We start from the raw sequence: 9099 nt of genomic DNA, 5'->3' as shown, positions 1-9099 counted from the left end.
GTAGGGAATCTAATTAATTTAGCTGTTTTGTTCAGTGAGACAGGTTTTTTAACTGTAACTATGGAACCAGTTAGCTTATATCAATGATTAGCCAAGCAAAATACTTGTCTTGTTTCACTTTATAACTTACAGAAGTTTCATGTGTCCCTGAACTCTTCTAAGCTACTTAAGGGAACTAGATGTGTTTTTCATAGTTTAATTATTTGTTTTCAAACACAAATCACCAGTTTAAACTAATGTGTAGCTCTAAATAATGTTCCTACATGCTTAGTTTTATATACAACTTAATTCAGGGTGCATTAATATTAATCTACTTCATTTTATGTGATATGGTTAAGGGTTTACTTGTTACAGAGAGTTTTCACCTGGCAACGTAGGGAATCTAATTAATTTAGCTGTTTTGTTCAGTGAGACATGTTTTTTAACTGTAACTATGGAACCAGATGGCTTATATCAATGATTAGCCAGCAAAATACTTGTTTTGTTTCACTTTATAAGTTACAGAAGTTTCATGTGTGCCTGAACTCTTCTTAGCTACTTAAGGGGGCTAGATGTGTTTTTTCATAGTTTAATTATTTGTTTTCAAACACAAATCACCAGTTTAAACAAAAGTGTAGCTCTAAATAATGTTCCTACATGCTTAGTTTTATATAGAACTTAATTCAGGGTGCATTAGTATTACTCTACTTAATTTTTATGTGATATGGTTAAGAGGTTTACTCATTACAGAGAGTTTTACATGCATACTTAGGGAATCTAATTAATTTAGCTGTTTTGTTCAGTGAGACAGGTTTTTTAACTGTAACTATGGAACCAGTTGGCTTATATCAATGATTAGCCCAGCAAAGTACTTGTCTTATTTCACTTTATAAGTTACAGAAGTTTCATGTGTGCCTGAACTCTTCTAAGCTACTTAAGGGGGCTAGATGTGTTTTTCATAGTTTAATTATTTGTTTTCAAACACAAATCACAGTTTAAACTAACGTGTAGCTCTAAATAATGTTCTTACATGCTTAGTTTTATATAGAACTTAATTCAAGGTGCATTAATATACTCTACTTCATTTTTATGTTATATGGTTAAGGGGTTTACTTGTTACAGAGAGTTTTCACCTGGCAACGTAGGGAATCTAATTAATTTAGCTGTTTTGTTCAGTGAGACAGGTTTTTTAACTGTAACTATGGAACCAGTTAGCTTATATCAATGATTAGCCAAGCAAAATACTTGTCTTGTTTCACTTTTTCACTAAATAATGTTCTTACATGCTTAGTTTTATATAGAACTTAATTCAGGGTGCATTAATATTACTCTACTTCATTTTTATGTGATATGGTTAAGGGTTTACTTGTTACAGAGAGTTTTCACCTGGCAACGTAGGGAATCTAACTAATTTAGCTGTTTTGTTCAGTGAGACAGGTTTTTTAACTGTAACTATGGAACCAGTTAGCTTATATCAATGATTAGCCAAGCAAAATACTTGTCTTGTTTCACTTTATAACTTACAGAAGTTTCATGTGTCCCTGAACTCTTCTAAGCTACTTAAAAGGGCTAGATGTGTTTTTCATAGTTTAATTATTTGTTTTCAAACACAAATCACCAGTTTAAACTAACGTGTAGCTCTAAATAATGTTCTTACATGCTTAGTTTTATATAGAACTTAATTCAAGGTGCATTAATATTACTCTACTTCATTTTTATGTTATATGGTTAAGGAGTTTACTTGTTACAGAGAGTTTTCACCTGGCAACGTAGGGAATCTAATTAATTTAGCTGTTTTGTTCAGTGAGACAGGTTTTTTAACTGTAACTATGGAACCAGTTAGCTTATATCAATGATTAGCCAAGCAAAATACTTGTCTTGTTTCACTTTTTCACTAAATAATGTTCTTACATGCTTAGTTTTATATAGAACTTAATTCAGGGTGCATTAATATTACTCTACTTCATTTTTATGTGATATGGTTAAGGGGTTTACTTGTTACAAAGAGTTTTCACCTGGCAACGTAGGCAATCTAATTAATTTAGCTGTTTTGTTCAGTGAGACAGGTTTTTTAACTGTAACTATGGAACCAGTTAGCTTATATCAATGATTAGCCAAGCAAAATACTTGTCTTGTTTCACTTTATAACTTACAGAAGTTTCATGTGTCCCTGAACTCTTCTAAGCTACTTAAGGGGGCTAGATGTGTTTTTCATAGTTTAATTATTTGTTTTCAAACACAAATAACCAGTTTAAACTAATGTGTAGCTCTAAATAATGTTCCTACATGCTTAGTTTTATATACAACTTAATTCAGGGTGCATTAATATTAATCTACTTCATTTTTATGTGATATGGTTAAGGGGTTTACTTGTTACAGAGAGTTTTCACCTGGCAACGTAGGGAATCTAATTAATTTAGCTGTTTTGTTCAGTGAGACATGTTTTTTAACTGTAACTATGGAACCAGTTGGCTTATATCAATGATTAGCCGAGCAAAATACTTGTTTTGTTTCACTTTATAAGTTACAGAAGTTTCATGTGTGCCTGAACTCTTCTTAGCTACTTAAGGGGGCTAGATGTGTTTTTTCATAGTTTAATTATTTGTTTTCAAACACAAATCACCAGTTTAAACTAAAGTGTAGCTCTAAATAATGTTCCTACATGCTTAGTTTTATATAGAACTTAATTCAGGGTGCATTAGTATTACTCTACTTAATTTTTATGTGATATGGTTAAGAGGTTTACTCATTACAGAGAGTTTTACATGCATACTTAGGGAATCTAATTAATTTAGCTGTTTTGTTCAGTGAGACAGGTTTTTTAACTGTAACTATGGAACCAGTTGGCTTATATCAATGATTAGCCCAGCAAAGTACTTGTCTTATTTCACTTTATAAGTTACAGAAGTTTCATGTGTGCCTGAACTCTTCTTAGCCACTTAAGGGGGCTAGATGTGTTTTTCATAGTTTAATTATTTGTTTTCAAACACAAATCACCAGTTTAAACTAACGTGTAGCTCTAAATAATGTTCTTACATGCTTAGTTTTATATAGAACTTAATTCAAGGTGCATTAATATTACTCTACTTCATTTTTATGTTATATGGTTAAGGGGTTTACTTGTTACAGAGAGTTTTCACCTGGCAACGTAGGGAATCTAATTAATTTAGCTGTTTTGTTCAGTGAGACAGGTTTTTTAACTGTAACTATGGAACCAGTTAGCTTATATCAATGATTAGCCAAGCAAAATACTTGTCTTGTTTCACTTTTTCACTAAATAATGTTCTTACATGCTTAGTTTTACTTAGAACATAATTCAGGGTGCATTAATATTACTCTACTTCATTTTTATGTGATATGGTTAAGGGGTTTACTTGTTACAGAGAGTTTTCACCTGGCAACGTAGGGAATCTAATTAATTTAGCTGTTTTGTTCAGTGAGACAGGTTTTTTAACTGTAACTATGGAACCAGTTAGCTTATATCAATGATTAGCCAAGCAAAATACTTGTCTTGTTTCACTTTATAACTTACAGAAGTTTCATGTGTCCCTGAACTCTTCTAAGCTACTTAAGGGGGCTAGATGTGTTTTTCATAGTTTAATTATTTGTTTTCAAACACAAATCACCAGTTTAAACTAATGTGTAGCTCTAAATAATGTTCCTACATGCTTAGTTTTATATAGAACTTAATTCAGGGTGCATTAATATTACTCTACTTCATTTTTATGTGATATGGTTAAGGGGTTTACTTGTTACAGAGAGTTTTCACCTGGCAACGTAGGGAATCTAATTAATTTAGCTGTTTTGTTCAGTGAGACATGTTTTTTAACTGTAACTATGGAACCAGTTGGCTTATATCAATGATTAGCCCAGCAAAATACTTGTTTTGTTTCACTTTATAAGTTACAGAAGTTTCATGTGTGCCTGAACTCTTCTTAGCTACTTAAGGGGGCTAGATGTGTTTTTTCATAGTTTAATTATTTGTTTTCAAACACAAATCACCAGTTTAAACTAAAGTGTAGCTCTATAATGTTCCTACATGCTTAGTTTTATATAGAACTTAATTCAGGGTGCATTAGTATTACTCTACTTAATTTTTATGTGATATGGTTAAGAGGTTTACTCATTACAGAGAGTTTTCACATGCATACTTAGGGAATCTAATTAATTTAGCTGTTTTGTTCAGTGAGACAGGTTTTTTAACTGTAACTATGGAACCAGTTGGCTTATATCAATGATTAGCCAGCAAAGTACTTGTCTTATTTCACTTTATAAGTTACAGAAGTTTCATGTGTGCCTGAACTCTTCTAAGCTACTTAAGGGGATTAGATGTGTTTTTCATAGTTTAATTATTTTTTTTCACAACAAAACACTACTTTAAACTAATGTGTAGTTCTAAATAATGTTGTTATGTGTTTAGTTTTACTTAGAACTTAATTCAGGGTGCATTAATATTACTGTACGTAATTTTAATGAGATTTGGGTAAGCGGTTTATTTGTTACAGGAAGTTTTCACCTGGTAACTTAGTGAGTATAATTAAGTTAGCTGTTTCGTTCAGTCAGACATGTTTTTTAACTGTAACTATGGCACCAGTTGGCTTTTATCAATGATTAGCCCAGCAAAATACTTGTCTCTTTTCACTTTATAAGTTACAGCAGTTTCATGCGTGCCTGAACTGTTATTACTTACTTAAGGGGGCTTGATGTGTTTTTTCATGGTTTAATTATTTCTTTTCAAACACAAAACACTACTTTAAACTAATGTGTAGCTCTAAATAATGTTCCTACATGCTTAGTTTTATATAGAACTTAATTCAGGGTGCATTAGTATTACTCTACTTCATTTTTATGTGATATGGTTTAAGAGGTTTACTCATTACAGAGAGTTTTCACATGCCAACTTAGGGAATCTAATTAATTTAGCTGTTTTGTTCAGTGAGACAGGTTTTTTAACTGTAACTGTGGAACCAGTTGGCTTATATAAATGATTAGCCCAGCAAAATACTTGTCTTATTTCACTTTAAAATTTACAGAAGTTTCATGTGTGCCTGAACTCTTCTTAGCTACTTAAGGGGGCTAGATGTGTTTTTCATAGTTTAATTATTTGTTTTCAAACACAAATCACCAGTTTAAACTAACGTGTAGCTCTAAATAATGTTCTTACATGCTTAGTTTTATATAGAACTTAATTCAAGGTGCATTAATATTACTCTACTTCATTTTTATGTTATATGGTTAAGGGGTTTACTTGTTACAGAGAGTTTTCACCTGGCAACGTAGGGAATCTAATTAATTTAGCTGTTTTGTTCAGTGAGACAGGTTTTTTAACTGTAACTATGGAACCAGTTAGCTTATATCAATGATTAGCCAAGCAAAATACTTGTCTTGTTTCACTTTTTCACTAAATAATGTTCTTACATGCTTAGTTTTATATAGAACTTAATTCAGGGTGCATTAATATTACTCTACTTCATTTTTATGTGATATGGTTAAGGGGTTTACTTGTTACAGAGAGTTTTCACCTGGCAACGTAGGGAATCTAATTAATTTAGCTGTTTTGTTCAGTGAGACAGGTTTTTTAACTGTAACTATGGAACCAGTTGGCTTATATCAATGATTAGCCCAGCAAAATACTTGTTTTGTTTCACTTTATAAGTTACAGAAGTTTCATGTGTGCCTGAACTCTTCTTAGCTACTTAAGGGGGCTAGATGTGTTTTTTCATAGTTTAATTATTTGTTTTCAAACACAAATCACCAGTTTAAACTAAAGTGTAGCTCTAAATAATGTTCCTACATGCTTAGTTTTATATAGAACTTATTCAGGGTGCATTAGTATTACTCTACTTAATTTTTATGTGATATGGTTAAGAGGTTTACTCATTACAGAGAGTTTTCACATGCCAACTTAGGGAATCTAATTAATTTAGCTGTTTTGTTCAGTGAGACAGGTTTTTTACTGTAACTATGGAACCAGTTGGCTTATATCAATTATTAGCCCAGCAAAGTACTTGTCTTATTTCACTTTATAAGTTAAAGAAGTTTCATGTGTGCCTGAACTCTTCTAAGCTACTTAAGGGGGCTAGATGTGTTTTTCATAGTTTAATGATTTTTTCCATCACAAAACACTACTTTAAAACTAATGTGTAGTTCTAAATAATGTTGTTATGTGTTTAGTTTTACTTAGAACTTAATTCAGGGTGCATTAATATTACTGTACGTAATTTTTATGAGATTTGGGTAAGCGGTTTATTTGTTAAAGGAAGTTTTCACCTGGTAACTTAGTGAGTATAATTGAGTTAGCTGTTTCGTTCAGTCAGACATGTTTTTTAACTGTAACTACGGCACCAGTTGGCTTTTATCAATGATTAGCCCAGCAAAATACTTGTCTCTCTTTTCACTTTATAAGTTACAGCAGTTTCATGCGTGCCTGAACTGTTATTACTTACTTAAGGGGGCTCGATGTGTTTTTCATGGTTTAATTATTTCTTTTCAAACACAAAACACTACTTTAAACTAATGTGTAGCTCTAAATAATGTTCCTACATGCTTAGTTTTATATAGAACTTAATTCAGGGTGCATTAGTATTACTCTACTTCATTTTTATGTGATATGGTTTAAGAGGTTTACTCATTACAGAGAGTTTTCACATGCCAACTTAGGGAATCTAATTAATTTAGCTGTTTTGTTCAGTGAGACAGGTTTTTTAACTGTAACTATGGAACCAGTTGGCTTATATCAATGATTAGCCCAGCAAAATACTTGTCTTATTTCACTTTATAATTTACAGAAGTTTCATGTGTGCCTGAACTCTTCTTAGCTACTTAAGGGGGCTAGATGTGTTTTTCATAGTTTAATTATTTGTTTTCAAACACAAATCACTACTTTAAACTAATGTGTAGTTCTAAATAATGTTGTTATGTGTTTAGTTTTACTTAGAACTTAATTCAGGGTGCATTAATATTACTGTACGTAATTTTTATGTGATTTGGGTAAGTGGTTTACTTGTTACAGAGAGTTTTCACCTGGCAACGTAGGGAATCTAATTAATTTAGCTGTTTTGTTCAGTGAGACATGTTTTTTAACTGTAACTATGGAACCAGTTGGCTTATATCAATGATTAGCCCAGCAAAATACTTGTCTCTTTTCACTTTATAAGTTACAGCAGTTTCATGCGTGCCTGAATTCTTCTTAGCTACTTAAGGGGGCTAAATGTGTTTTTTATAGTTTAATTATTTGTTTTCAAACACAAATCGCAGTTTAAACTAATGTGTAGCTCTAAATAATGTTCCTACATGCTTAGTTTTATATAGAACTTAATTCAGGGTGCATTATTATTTCTCTACTTCATTTTTATGTGATATGGTTAAGGGGTTTACTTATTACAGAGAGTTTTCACATGCCAACGTAGGGAATCTAATTAATTTAGCTGTTTTGTTTAGTGAGACAGGTTTTTTAACTGTAACTATGGAACCAGTTAGCTTATATCAATGATTAGCCAAGCAAAATACTTGTCTTGTTTGACTTTATAACTACAGAAGTTTCATGTGTCCCTGAACTCTTCTAAGCTACTTAAGGGGGCTAGATGTGTTTTTCATAGTTTAATTATTTGTTTTCAAACACAAATCACTACTTTAAACTAATGTGTAGTTCTAAATAATGTTGTTATGTGTTTAGTTTTACTTAGAACTTAATTCAGGGTGCATTAATATTACTCTACTTCATTTTTATGTGATATGGTTAAGGGGTTTACTTGTTACAGAGAGTTTTCACCTGGCAACGTAGGGAATCTAATTAATTTAGCTGTTTTGTTCAGTGAGACATGTTTTTTAACTGTAACTATGGAACCAGTTGGCTTATATCAATGATTAGCCCAGCAAAATACTTGTTTTGTTTCACTTATAAGTTACAGAAGTTTCATGTGTGCCTGAAACTCTGCTTAGCTACTTAAGGGGGCTAGATAAGTTTTTCATAGTTTAATTATTTGTTTTCAACACAAATCACCAGTTTAAACTAACGTGTAGCTTCTAAATAATGTTCCTACATGCTTAGTTTTATTAGAATTAATTCAGGGTGCATTAGTATACTCTACTTCATTTTTATGTGATATGGTTAAGGGTTTACTTCATTACAGAGAGTTTTCACTGCAACTTAGGGAATCTAATTAATTTAGCGTTTTGTTCAGTGAGACAGGTTTTTTAACTGTAACTATGGAACCAGTTGGCTTATATCAATGATTAGCCCAGCAAATACTTGTTTATTTCACTTTATAAGTTACAGAAGTTTCATGTGTGCCTGAACTCTTCTAGCTACTTAACGGGGCTAGATGTTTTTTTCATAGTTTAATTATTTTGTTTTCAACACAAACACTACTTTAAACTAATGTGTAGCTCTAAATAATGTTCTAGTGTTTAGTTTTATATAGAACTTAATTCAGGGTGCATTAATATTACTCTACTTCATTTTTATGTGATTTGGTAAGGGGTTTACTTGTTACAGAGAGTTTTCACCATGGCAACGTAGGGAATCTAATTAATTTAGCTGTTTTGTTCAGTGAGACATGTTTTAACTGTAACTATGGAACCAGTTGGCTTATATCAATGATTAGCCCAGCAAAATACTTGTTTTGTTTCACTTTATAAGTTACAGAAGTTTCATGCGTGCCTGAACTGCTTAGCTACTTAAGGGGGCTAGATGTGTTTTTTCATAGTTTAATTATTTGTTTTCAAACACAAATCACCAGTTTAAACTAATGTGTAGCTCTAATAATGTTCCTACATGCTTAGTTTTATATAGAACTTAATTCAGGGTGCATTAATATTACTCTACTTCATTTTTATGTGATATGGTTAAGGGTTTACTCATTACAGAGAGTTTTCACATGCAACGTAGGGAATCTAATTAATTTAGCTGTTTTGTTCAGTGAGACAGGTTTTTTTAACTGTAACTATGGAACCAGTTGGCTTATATCAATGATTAGCCCAGCAAAGTACTTGTCTTTTTCACTTTATAAGTTACAGAAGTTTCATGAGTGCCTGAACTCTTCTTAGCTACTTAAGGGGGCTAGACGTGTTTTTCATAGTTTAATTATTTGTTTTCAAACACAAATCACCAGTTTAAAC

The sequence above is a fragment of the Dendronephthya gigantea genome, unplaced genomic scaffold (assembly GCF_004324835.1).
Source record: "Dendronephthya gigantea isolate DGI-Jeju-01 unplaced genomic scaffold, DenGig_1.0 000069F, whole genome shotgun sequence".
NCBI lineage: Eukaryota > Metazoa > Cnidaria > Anthozoa > Malacalcyonacea > Nephtheidae > Dendronephthya > Dendronephthya gigantea.
Note: the sequence above shows the minus strand (reverse complement) of the source record.